Source organism: Arachis hypogaea, chromosome 20 (genome assembly GCF_003086295.3).
Source record: "Arachis hypogaea cultivar Tifrunner chromosome 20, arahy.Tifrunner.gnm2.J5K5, whole genome shotgun sequence".
NCBI classification, from domain to species: domain Eukaryota; kingdom Viridiplantae; phylum Streptophyta; class Magnoliopsida; order Fabales; family Fabaceae; genus Arachis; species Arachis hypogaea.
In genome coordinates, this window is record NC_092055.1 from 35,837,473 (window position 1) to 35,850,885 (window position 13,413).

A 13,413-nucleotide genomic window follows, 5' to 3' on the forward strand; every position below is an offset into this window, starting at 1 on the left:
TCATGATTGCACCAAGAAACTTGGCAGTTTTCTCTTCAGTAACATCCTCATTCTCTTCAGAAGAGGAATACTCATCATAGCTCATGAAGGGCATAAGGAGGTTCAATAGAATCTCTATGGTCTCTAGATGAGCCTCAGAGTCCTTTGGTTCCTCAGAGGGAAGCTCCTTATTAATCACTGGACGTCCCAGGAGGTCTTCCTTCTTGGGATTCACGTCCTCCTCTCCCTCATTGGGTTCGGCCATTTTGCTTATGTTAATGGCCTTGCACTCTCCTTTTGGATTCTCTTCTGTATTGCTTGGGAGAGTACTGGGAGGGATTTCAGTGATCCTTTTACTCAGCTGGCCCACTTGTGCTTCCAAATTTCTAATGGAAGACCTTGTTTCATTCATGAAGCTCACAGTGGCTTTAGATAGATCAGAGACTAGATTTGCTAAATTAGAAGCATTTTGTTCAGAGTTCTCTGTCTGTTGCTGAGTGGATGATGGAAAAGGTTTATTATTGTTAAACCTGTTTCTTCCACCATTATTAAAGCCTTGTTGAGGCTTTTGATCCTTCCATGAGAAATTTGGATGATTTCTCCATGATGAGTTATAGGTGTTTCCATAAGGTTCACCTAAGTAATTCACCTATGCTATTGCAGGGTTCTCAGGATCATAAGCTTCTTCTTCATAAGAAGCCTCTTGAGTACTGTTGGATGCAGCTTGCATTCCATGCAGACTCTGAGAGATCATATTGACTTGCTGAGTCAATATTTTATTCTGAGCCAATATGGCATTCAGAGTATCAACTTCAAGAACTCCCTTCTTTATAGGCGTCCCATTGTTCACAGGATTCCTTTCAGAAGTGTACATGAACTGGTTATTAGCAACCATGTCAATGAGTTCTTGAGCTTCTGCAGGTGTTTTCTTTAGGTGAATGGATCCACCTGCAGAAGTGTCCAGTGACATCTTTGATAGCTCAGATAAACCATCATAGAATATATCCAGGATGGTCCATTCTGAAAGCATGTCAAAAGGACACTTTTTGGTCAACTATTTGTATCTTTCCCAAGCTTCATAGAGGGATTCACCTTCTTTCTGTCTGAAAGTTTGAACATCAGCTCTAAGCTTGCTCAGCTTTTGAGGAGGAAAGTACTTGGCTAAGAAGGCCGTGACCAGCTTATCCCAAGAGTTTAGGCTGTCTTTGGGTTGAGAATCCAACCATAATCTAGCTCTGTCTCTTACAGCAAAAGGGAAAAGCATGAGCCTGTAGACTTCAGGATCTACTCCATTAGTCTTAACAGTATCACATATCTGCAAGAATTCAGTTAAGAACTGAAAAGGATCTTCAGATGGAAGTCCATGAAACTACAGTTCTGCTGCATCAGAGAAACTAATTGAGGTTCCAGCTCAAAGTTGTTTGCTCCAATGGCAGGAATGGAGATACTTCTTCCATGTAAATTGGAATTAGGTGCAGTAAAGTCACCAAGTATCTTCCTTACATTATTATTATTTTCGGCTGCCATCTCCTCTTCCTGTTCGAAAATTTCTGAAAGGTTATTTCTGGATTGTTGTAATTTAGCTTCTCTTAATTTTTTCTTCAGAGTCCTTTCAGGTTCTGGATCTGCTTCCACAAGAATGTTCTTATCCTTGCTCCTGCTCATATGACAAAGAAGAAGGCACAGAAAAATAATAATAATAATAGAGATCCTTTATACCACAGTATAGGGATCCCTGTGTGAGTAGAAGAAGAGGGGGAGACAGAATGTAATATAATGGAAGAAACACAACTGTGAGGAGGCTAGATATGTGAGATGAGATGTTAGGATATGAATGAATAAATAGAATGAGATGGGAGAGGGAGAATTTTCGAAAATATTTTTGAAAAAGAGTTAGTGATTTTCGAAAATGGTTTTTGAAAAAAAATGTTAGTATTTTTCGAAAATTTTTTAAAATAAAAAATAAAAATAATTAGTTAAGAAATTTTGAAAAAGAAGGAAGATATTTTCGAAAATTAGAGAGAGAGAGTTAGTTAGGTAGTTTTGAAAAAGTTAAGAAACAAACAAAAAGTTAGTTAGTTAGTTGAAACAAATTTTGAAAAGATAAGAAGTTAGGAGGTTAGAAAAGATATTTTGAAACCAACTTTTTGAAAAAGATAAGAAGATATTTTTGAAAAGATATGATTGAAATTGTTTTTGAAAAAGATTTGATTTTTAAAATCACAATTAATGACTTGATTCACAAGAAATCACAAGATATGATTCTAGAACTTAAAGTTTGAATCTTTCTTAACAAGTAAGTAACAAACTTGAAATTTTTGAATCAAAATATTAATTGTTTATGTTATTTTCGAAAATTTAATACAAAAATAAGAAAAAGATTTTTTTGAAAAATATTTTTGGAATTTTCGAAAATAACTAAGAATTTTGAAAAAGATTTGATTTTTGAAAAAGATTTTGAAAAATATAAGATTTTCAAATTGAAAATTTGATTTGACTCATAAGAAACAACTTTGATTTTTTTTTTTTTAATTTTTGAAAAAGTCAACTCAATTTTCGAATTTGATGAGAGAAAAAGGAAAAGATATTTTTTGATTTTTTTTTTGTGATGAGAGAGAAAAACACTAAAAAGATGCAATGCATGAAATTTTTAGATCAAAACATGTGATGCATGCAAGAATGCTATGAATGTCAAGATGAACACCAAGAACACTATAAATGTCGAGATGAATATCATAGACACAATTTTGAAAAATTTTTAATGCAAAGAAAATATGCAAGACACCAAACTTAGAATTCTTTAATGCTTACGCACTAAGAATTCAAGAATGCATATGAAAAACAAGAAAAGACACAAAACAAAAAATCATCAAGATCAAACAAGAAGACTTACCAAGAACAACTTGAAGATCATGAAGAACACAATGAATGCATGAAATTTTCGAAAAATGCTAGATGCATATGCAAGTGACACCAAACTTATGATATGACTCAAGACTCAAACAAGAAACAAAAAATATTTTTGATTTTTATGATTTTCAAAATTTTTTTGGATTTTTTTCGAAAATTATATGAAAAAGAAAAATAAGGATTCCAAAATTTTTAATATGAATTCCAGGAATCTTGCATTCTTAGTCCGAAGCTTCAGTCCAAGAATTAGACATGGCTCACTAGCCAGCCAAGCTTTCAATGAAAGCTCCGGTCCAAAACACTAGACATGGCCAATGGCCAGCCAAGCTTCAGCATGTAATTCAGACATGACACGCCTGACATACTCATTCCCAAAGGAATAGGACATGGCTTTACAGCCAGCCAGGCTCCAACATGCTTCATGAAACACTAGAATTCATTCTTAAAAATTTTGAATAAAAAAATTTTTTTTGAAAACATTTTTATTATTTTCGAAAATAGATGATAAAATTTTAGAAATATTTTTGAAAAATTTTTGAAAACAAAACAAAAAGAAAATTACCTAATCTGAGCAACAAGATGAACCGTCAGTTGTCCAAACTCGAACAATCCCCGGCAACGGCGCCAAAAACTTGGTGCTCGAAATTGTGATGTCCAGGCTCAAACTATTCCTGGCACGTGAGCAACTTGGTACGCGTAATCGTGATTACACATTCATAATTTGTCACAACTTCGATACAACTGACCAGCAAGTGCACTGGGTCGTCCAAGTAATACCTTACGTGAGTAAGGGTCGAATCCTACGGAGATTGTTGGTATGAAGCAAGCTATGGTCACCTTGTAAATCTCAGTCAGGCGGATATAAAATAATTATGGAGTTTTCGAATAATAAATAATAGAATAGGGATAGAGGTACTTATGTAAATCATTGGTAGGAATTTCAGATAAGCGAATGGAGATGCTTTTCGTTCCTCTGAACCTCTGCTTTCCTGCTATCTTCATCCAATCAGTCTTACTCCTTTCCATGGCTGGCTTTATGTGATACATCACCACTGTCAATGGCTACTTTCGGTCATCTCTCGGGAAAATGATCCAATGCCCTGTCACGGCACGGCTAATCGTCTGGAGGCATCACCCTTGCCAATGGCTTCATCTTATCCTCTCAGTGAATAATATGCTCACGCACCCTGTCACGGTACGGCTATTCATCTGTCGGTTCTCGATCATGCTGGAATAGGATTTACTATCCTTTTGCGTCTGTCACTAACGCCCTGCAATCGCGAGTTAGGAGCTCGTCACAGTCATCCAATCATTGAATCCTACTCGTAATACCACAGACAAGGTTTAGACTTTCCGGATTCTCTTGAATGCCGCCATCATTCTAGCTTACGCCACGAAGATTCTTATTAGGAGATCTAAGAGATATTCATTCTAGCTTATTTCATGTAGAACAGAAGTGTTTGTCAGGCACGCGTTCATAAAGGAGAAGGATGATGAGTGTCACACATAATCATCACCTTCGTCACGTTCTTGGGTGCGAATGGATATCTTAGAAGTGAAATAAGATGAATTGAATAGAAAACAGTAGTACTTTGCATTAATCTTTGAGGAACAGCAGAGCTCCACACCTTAATCTATGGAGTGTAGAAACTCTACCGTTAAAAATACATAAGTGAAAGTCCAGGCATGGCCGAGATGGCCAGCCCCCAAACGTGATCTAAGATAGCATACAACTGATCAAAGATCAAAAGCTGATCAAAGATGCCTAATACAATAGTAAAAGGTCCTATTTATAATAAACTAGTCACTAGGGTTTACATGAGTAAGTAATTGATGCATAAATCCACTTCCGGGGCCCACTTGGTGTGTGCTTGGGCTGGGCTTGAGTGTTGCACGTGTAGAGGTCCTTCTTGGAGTTGAACGCCAGTTTTTGTGCCGGTTTGGGCGTTCAACTCTGGTTTTGGCTCCTTTTCTGGCGCTGGACGCCAGATTGGGGTAGAAAGCTGGCGTTGAATGCCAGTTTATGTCATCTATTCTTGGCCAAAGTATGGACTATTATATATTGCTGGAAAGCCCTGGATGTCTACTTTCCAACGCAATTAAAAGCACGCCATTTCGAGTTCTGTAGCTCCAGAAAATCCACTTTGAGTGCAGGGAGGTCAGAATCCAACAGCATCAGCAGTCCTTCTTCAACCTCTGAATCTGATTTTTGCTCAAGTCCCTCAATTTCAGCCAGAAAATACCTGAAATCACAGAAAAACATACAAACTCATAGTAAAGTCCAGAAAATGTGAATTTAACATAAAAACTAATGAAAACATCCCTAAAAGTAACTAGATCCTACTAAAAACATACTAAAAACAATGCCAAAAAGCGTATAAATTATCCGCTCATCAATGTCCAATATTTAATGTGTTATATGCATGCATATGATTGAGGCCATTATTTTATTAACTCACTTATCCCAAATAGCCTACCCTTTCAATCACCTTTGTTAGCCAATTTGAGCCTTTTAATCCCATTTGTTCTATATTTTACCACATTACTAGCCTTAAGCAGAAAAATAAGTAATATCCCAAATTGAATCTTTGGTTAGCTTAAGATAGAAATTGTGTGTCAATTAAGTGCGGGAACATGGGTTAATAAGGGAATGTGTTATTCTAAAATAATTGGAAATTTGGGTACCTACTCATGTGAAACTAGAAAAATTATAAATCCACGTGCATTGATAAGCTAGTTCTGTATTTACTGGAAGGCTTAAGTGCTGATTAAACTGGAAGTTGTTGGCTAGTTCTGTATTTACTAACGCTAGACCTTCCCAAAGGAGAGGACTAGGATTTGCGAATAAGAGTTAGCTCAATCACTTGACTTTCCTTTATTTAGTAAGGGTTAACTAAGTGAAAATAACAACCTTTTTAATACTACACTTAAGAGACCCCAACAAGGATAGAACTTCCAATTAATCATTCCCACAGTCAAGGCCTTTTATCTAGAATATTAATAATCATTCTTAGTTTTTATTGCTTTAATTTACAGTTATTTAATTACTCGTTATCCAAACTCAAACTCTCTTGGAAATTCCTAATTAATAAAATAGCACCCTTTCTTGCAACTCGTTGGGAGACGACCTGGGACTCATACTCCCAGTATTTTTCTATTCTAAATTTTTGTGACACCTTTCTAAATTGGTGAGGCGGATTTTAGCCGGTTAAGAGCTATACTCGCAACGCTGTTCTATTATATTATAATCTCTTAATTGGCCTAACTTCTGCCACGCACCAGAGACATTAAGTCAAATTTAACCCAAAAAGTCATGTATGCCTTTCATCAAACACTTGGTGTGCATCCCTTTTTATGACAAAAATTAGAGAAGGGAGACAATGTAACATCCCACAAAGCAACATCAATTATCATAGCATACCACACATTGTAAGGGAATGCAATTAAGACAATCCAACTCATCAATGCAAGAGTAATCTCCACTTTTAACACCCATAAGAAAATAAAAAAGGAAGAAAATCCAATAAACAAAACATGAATGGAAACTAACTAAGAAGAAGAGTAAGGGAATGCAACTAATGAAAGAAAGAAGGAAAAGAGAGAACTAAACAAGAAAATAGAAAAAAAGAAAAGTGAGAGTACCTTGAGAAGAAGAAGAGAAATGGGGGATGTAAGTGAGAGAGGAGATAGTGAGGAGTATGAGAGAGGAGAGGAGAAAGAGAGGTGTGGGACCGCCGGAGGTGGTGGTTGCCGCCGGTGGTGGTCGGAGGAGAGGTGGTAGAAGTGGTAGGGGGTAGAAGTGAAGAACAGAAATGAAGGCAAGAAGAGGGAAGGAGAATTGAAAAGAAAAGGGCGCGCTCTCAATGTACTTGGGTCGTGAGACCGGCGCGCGCGCGCCATGCACGCGTGCGCGTGCATGGGCAAAAATCAGCAGGGGCGCGGATACGCACAGTGCGTACGTGTGAAGTGGTGGTGTGCAGGTGTGTGCGCGAGCGCCAGGTGCGCTTGTGCGTGCGTTTGGGTTGTGCCCTCAGCACAATGTGGGCACAATTTTGGCTCAACTCTCGGGAAAAGTACTAGAAGTTGAATTTGCACGATCGACGCGGACGCGCACGGTGTGCTTGCGCATCGATATGCATTTTGTCCGAGATGCGCGTGTGCGCCAGGTGCGCATATGCGCGAGTGGAGTCAGGCTAAAGGCACAATATTAGTCCAAAAGTAGCACAACTCTCGGGAAAATGGCTCAGAATTGCAGCTGGCATAATCGGCGCGTACGCGGCTAGTGCGCGCATGCGCGCTTTGCGCGAATGGGGCCATGGACGCATACGTGCTAGTTGCGTGCACGCGTGAGTGGCGTTGTGCCTGGAGCTCAAAATTGGCACAGAATTGGCATAACTCTCTGGAAAATGACCCAGGAGCTGTGAATGGCCTATGGGCGCGTACGCGCGTAGTGCGCGCACACGCCCCCCTTTTTTGAATGACATAAAGAATGCCTAATTATCATGAATTTAGGGGCCAAACAAGCCAAAGATGTCAAAAACACCCAAAAATCAATGCAATACCCAAAGATAGGGTGTTCTTCTACCACACAATCAATCCATCCATTGAAAAATCAATGCAAATCTTCATGAACAAGTTATCTAAGGTATCCACAATCAAATCTAATCAAACAATACTATAGCTAAGCAATCACAAAACAATGAAGAATTCAAGAACTATACATAAAAGGGTAAAATGATAGATCTCACCATGATGGGGTGTCTCGCACTTAGCACTTCTGGATTGAAGTACGAATGAGTATCTTGGAATAGAATCAAGCGTGATTGAATGGAAAACAGTAGTAATTGCATTAATCCATTGAAACACATCAGAGCTCCTAACTCTCAACCATGGGGTTTAGAGACTCATGCCGTCAGAAATACAATATGAAGTGTGAAAAATGTCATGAGGTACTAAATGAATCTCTAAAAGTAGTTTTTATACTAGACTAGTAACCTAGGGTTACAGAAAAATGAGTAACTAAGTGCAGATAGTGCAGAAATCCACTTCCGGGGCCCACTTGGTGTGTGCTTGGGCTGAGCATTGAAGCTTTTTCGTGCTTAGGCTTTTTCTGGAGTTAAACGCCAGTTTTGGTGCCAGTTTGGGCGTTTAACTCCAATTCTAGTGCCAGTTTGGGCGTTTTACGCCAAAATTTTTAGGCAGACTTTGAACGCCAGTTTGGGCCATCAAATCTCGGACAAAGTATGGACTATTATATGTTGCTGGAAAGCCCAAGATGTCTACTTTCCAATGCAATTAAGAGCGCACCAATTGGGTTTCTGTAGCTCCCGAAAATCTATTTCGAGTGCAGGAGAGTCAAAATGCAACAGCATCTGCACTCCTTTTTCAGCCTCTGAATTAGATTTTTGCTTAGGTCTCTCAATTTCAACCAGAAAATACCTAAAATCACAGAAAAGTACACAAACTCATAGTAAAGTCCAAAAATGTGATTTTTGAATAAAAACTAATAAAAATATAATAAAAATTAACTAAAACATACTAAAAACTATGTAAGAAAATACCAAAAAGGGTATAAATTATCCGCTCATCAGAAACCAAAGCAACGCCCAAGCAGCGGATGTGGGCACCTCGCGCGTTGGAACCACGGACCCCCGTGACGTACTCCCGGACCCAGGAGGACTTGGTCAAAGAAGGCGCGAGTATCTCGAACGTGCCAACCACGAACTCCTGGCTTCAGAGTTGACACGTTGGGGCACTATTCCGACCCAGCCCAATCACGACCCAGGTCCGGTCGCAATTCACCGACCTAACAGGTCCACCGGCCCAGATTAAGAGGCGACCCATACGTCACCTCCCATTCCACGAGAAACCTGGACAGCTAGCAGAAGCTTCTAGGTAGGTGGGCCTTATTACAAGGGGCTCACCCGAGTACAGGATATAAATGGGGAGGGACCTACCCCTCCCAAAGGTATGTCACCCTTCTAACCCTAATTAGCCGCCTATTCGTACGGACTCTGACTTTAGCATTGGAGTGTCCTTGCAGGTGGCTCCACCCATCGACACGCCGACAAATAGGCCGAACGCGCCACTCCAGCAACTCACTTTCGGGTCCAGATCCTCTCATTTTCTTGCTCCGTTATCTACCTTACAGATCTACTAAACACCCGAGCAACCAAATAGGTGGCAACCCGAAGTTGGTCTGAATTTAAAGTATTTGGTCTTGAAACCATGAAAAGAGTCTTCAAAAAGGCCAAAGATATGCCTATTTTGTACAGCCTGGAAGGAAAGGTAGCTTTCTTATGCTTTCCTTCTCGGGGGTGGTTAGTGAGTAAGAAAAGGTATAAAAATACATTCACAGAGGTCAAAATTTCTAGATATTCACAAACCATCTCAAAGGTACGGATGGCTGCCCAGCTGTTTGGGTAAAGTTGTGATGGGGCGACATCATAACGGTTTAACAGAGAGATGATGAAAGGAGAGAAGGGAAGACGGAGACCTAATGTAGTGAACATTGGTTTGTACACTCACATCCAATCAACTACCCGGGGAGTCGACATGTTCAAGTGACAAATGCGCTCTCGATCACCCAAAACGAAGACTTGATAGTTCGCCTCCTCCGGGCCCCATCCACACGAGGCCCCAGAATCACGAAGCTCCTGTAGCTCCTCTCAAGTTACCCGGGAAGCCGTGTCCTTCACATCAGAGGTTATCCAAATGTAGCGATCCACAATATTGCATGTTGCAAGTTGCTGCACCATACCTACAGTGGGGGCACCACTTAAGTCAACTTGGGAGGTCAAAAATTCGAAATAAAGCGAAAGGATGGAACTATACTCTGCTATGTTAATACTCTATACTATTTGCACTAGTTCAAGGTCTAAATCCTGGAAAAAGACGTCTATGGTACCCCCCCTAAAAAAACTAGCTAACGAAAGTGAATCTAGCCTAGGCAAGCAACAATCACAGAAAGCTAGAAAGAAGCCAAATACACCAAAAGCAATAAAAGATACATGTGGCAAGACAATGGCAAAAGCAAGTATAATAACCAGTACCCAAGAAGAAGAGAAAAGATTGCGCACCAGTGAGTGCAGAATGGAAGGTATGAACGAAGAAAGAATATGGTGGGATTCGCAGAGGGATGTTGAACTTCGAAGGAGCAATGTTTAGAAAGCAAAGAGAGATGGAGAGAATGTGTGAGGAAAGTGAAGAAGTTACGGAAGAGAGGGCCAAAGAGTATGGAATGATAACCGTCTAGGGGAGCGCGAAATGTAACACCCTAATTACCTTAAGCCTTACCTCTAGCCGTAAAGCAAAAGTTAATCAAAGGTTACGGCAATTCTAAAGCTTATAATATATAATATATGTCCACAAATATATATCGATGAAGGAGTAAAGCTCAAAGTCGCGTAAAGCGGAAATACAAAACGCGAAGCGTTCGCACACGATAACTAAACGTGTAAGCACGAACAGGACAAAACATAATACATAATACATATCAATCTTGTAGATAGCTCCAGGATACATAAGGAAATAATCAAGTTAACAAGATATATATATATATATATATATATATATATATATATATATAAAATACCAAAAAGATCACTAGTCACAACCTGCGGAGTTCAGGCCGGCTAGTCAAACTGAATACAACAGAGTTTGAAGTTTAAAACAGCAACAACCTATCCCTCAAAGTTTTTAGAAAATAAAGCCTCTAATGCAACAAAGTTAAATATACAAAAGGTGAGAGAATACTATGACAACTGTAAAACAGAAATAAACAAGGAAAGAATCATACTCCGCTCTGTCACCATCTCTGCAATTTTACCGAGGTGAATTACGACCTGCATTTGAAAAAAATAACAACAAAGTATGGAATGAGCGCCTTAGCCTAATATAGAGGATAGAGGGCTGACAATAACAGATCTCTTTTCTTCTGTAAGGGTAAGGAACCACCACTAGATTCTGGCTTTAAGGCTGAATTGGCATTGTGCTGCCAGAGGACAGCGAATGTACTAGAGTAGCTAGCGTAGTGCTCTTATCGAGAGCCCCTCGGTCACCCAAGGACGATGTTTGTATCGCCGACGAGAATGTGGCCTGGCCTCTCTTCTTTATCGCCAGAGGTGTGCCTGGTAATACTACGCAGGCTAGTCTTTCTCTTTCCTTTGCTTCGCCTGTCTCAACCGGAGGTTCTCAGTATGGTAACAGTGCCCAATAATGTAAGATGTAAGGTTCCGGGACACCGAAGGCAATCCTAGAACTTCACACCAACAGATATTCAAGCTTAACGTAAATAAATAAAATAAACCATAAACCATAAGCAGGGTTATCTAAACTTAGGGGGTCTCTAACTAGAACAAGTCACACCGCTGTATCCCACAACCTTCACCAACCTAACCTTCGTGTGATCCCGTCACCACCGCCTACCTAACCTCCTCAGCACCAGACAATCACAAATAATGCACGCAAGTAAAACACAAGTAGTATTCATATATCACAATTAATTCAAGAAGCAAGTAGGCATATTATACAATTAGGCAAACTCAAGTAATCAAAGCAAACAAGCACCTAAAAGATGCATATGATGAATGCCTGTCCTATTGGCTCGTGATATCACTTGTCGGTCCGTAAATGCCAACCCGACACATCTTCCCGGATGTAGCCTTTTCTACCACGCCAGAGATATAGTGCCCTGTACACTCATGCAGTATAGAGTCTACTACGTCAGGGATATAGGCCCCGCACACTTCATGCAGCAGAGAAGGAAACAACAACAACTACTCATGCAGCAGAAAAATCTGCCACGCTGGAGATATAGGCTCCGCACACTCTCAACAACAACTATTCATGCAGCAGAAAAATCTGCCACGCTAGAGATATAGGCTCCGCACACTCCCATATAATCCAATAATTTCCTCATTATTCCTTTCCAAGTTCTCAACTCATCATAACCATCACATCACCAGTTTCCAACTTTTCAAATTCATCATAAGCATTCCCATTCCTCATAAATCTCTTCAACCATACTCTTCACAACTCAACATTCACCAATTCAAGCTAGAAATTACACAAACATTCCAAACCCGTGTCACCAGCTCTAAACTCATAACTAACAATACCCCTATTTAGGGGTGTTCAAATCCAAACCGATCCAAATTAAACCGCTCATCCAATCCAATTCAAACCGAAAATCGATTAAAACCGCACTAATTCGGATTTGATTGGATGATCTTTTTTGCAAACCGCTGGATCGGATCGGATTTCGGATCTAATTTTCATAACCGATCCAATCCAATCCAAACCGCACAATGTGCTATAATATTATTATTTTATTATATTTACAATTATACTTATAATATGTTTAATTTTTTATATATTTTTATATTATTCATATATTATTATTATTTAATAAATATTTTATGTTCAAAATATTTTTTATTTATTTATTTTAACTAACCTATAATTTTATTTCTATTGTTATGTTATTATTGATTTTTTAAGATATTGTTGAGATTTATTATGTCATTGTTGATTATTTAAAATTTGATGTTGAGGCTTGGTATATGTATATAATTTTTTTAATTTATAAAACCGCAAATTCAATCCAATCCAAACCGCTTCATATTGGATCGGATCGGATCGGATTTTTTTAAAAAATGCATCAAATCCAAACCGCACCGCAAGTAAAATTAGTGTTCGGATCGGATGAATTTTTGACTCAAAACCGATCCAAACCGCACTGCGAACACCCCTACCCCTATTTATTCCTTTATTATTTTTCCCTTGATTCAAGACCCTAAAACTGGTAAAAAGGTTTTAAGTAAGTGTTATGAAATTTTACAAGCTTGTCAGAAAGGTGAAACAGTTAAAAACAAGGTTGTTATTGAAAAACAGAGCAGTGTGCGTACGCACAGGGGTGTGCGTGCGCACGCCCAGGAGGATTTTCAAGATGTGTGCGTACGCATAGAGGTGTGCGTACGCACAGGAGTAAAATTTTCCAATTCTATTCACTCGCACAAGGCGTGCAAATACCCTCAACAAAATGCACCTTCCAATGTGTGCGTGCGCACCAGTGTGCGCGTGCGCACCAGTGTGTGCGTGCGCACACAAACCAGAAATCACAATTCTGCAATATCACAAAATTTCAGATTTCTGGCACCAACTTCCGACGTTCATATCTTTCTCTAAAAAATTTCAATTTCTACAAAATCTATATCATTTTAAAGCTCTTTGAATTATCTTTAGTTTGATATAAAATTCATTCAATTTCAAAAACCGTAGCTCAAGATATGATCTGTCAAAGTTCACCAAAAATCTCTAAACCTTAATTTTACCAAAACTTCTAATTCAAAACCAAAATAATCACAACCCAAACAATACAAAAACAACATAAAAGGCCATACCCTTCCTCTCCCAACTCAACCATCCATAATATCCCAATTACACCATTCAACACCGTCAAAATCCTTAATCATCAACATCCAAAACCATCATAAACACTCATAATCATCATCAACCAACAAC

General features: G+C 39.1%; 1 non-coding gene across 1 annotated transcript; it reads left to right on the forward strand.

Annotated features, from left to right (window-relative positions):
• The first annotated feature begins 1,003 nt into the window (after window positions 1-1,003).
• LOC112788634 (small nucleolar RNA R71) lies at window positions 1,004-1,111 on the forward strand. Its single transcript, XR_003195991.1, has one exon. It is a non-coding gene; the product is annotated as a small nucleolar RNA R71 (small nucleolar RNA).
• The last annotated feature ends 12,302 nt before the right edge of the window (window positions 1,112-13,413 follow it).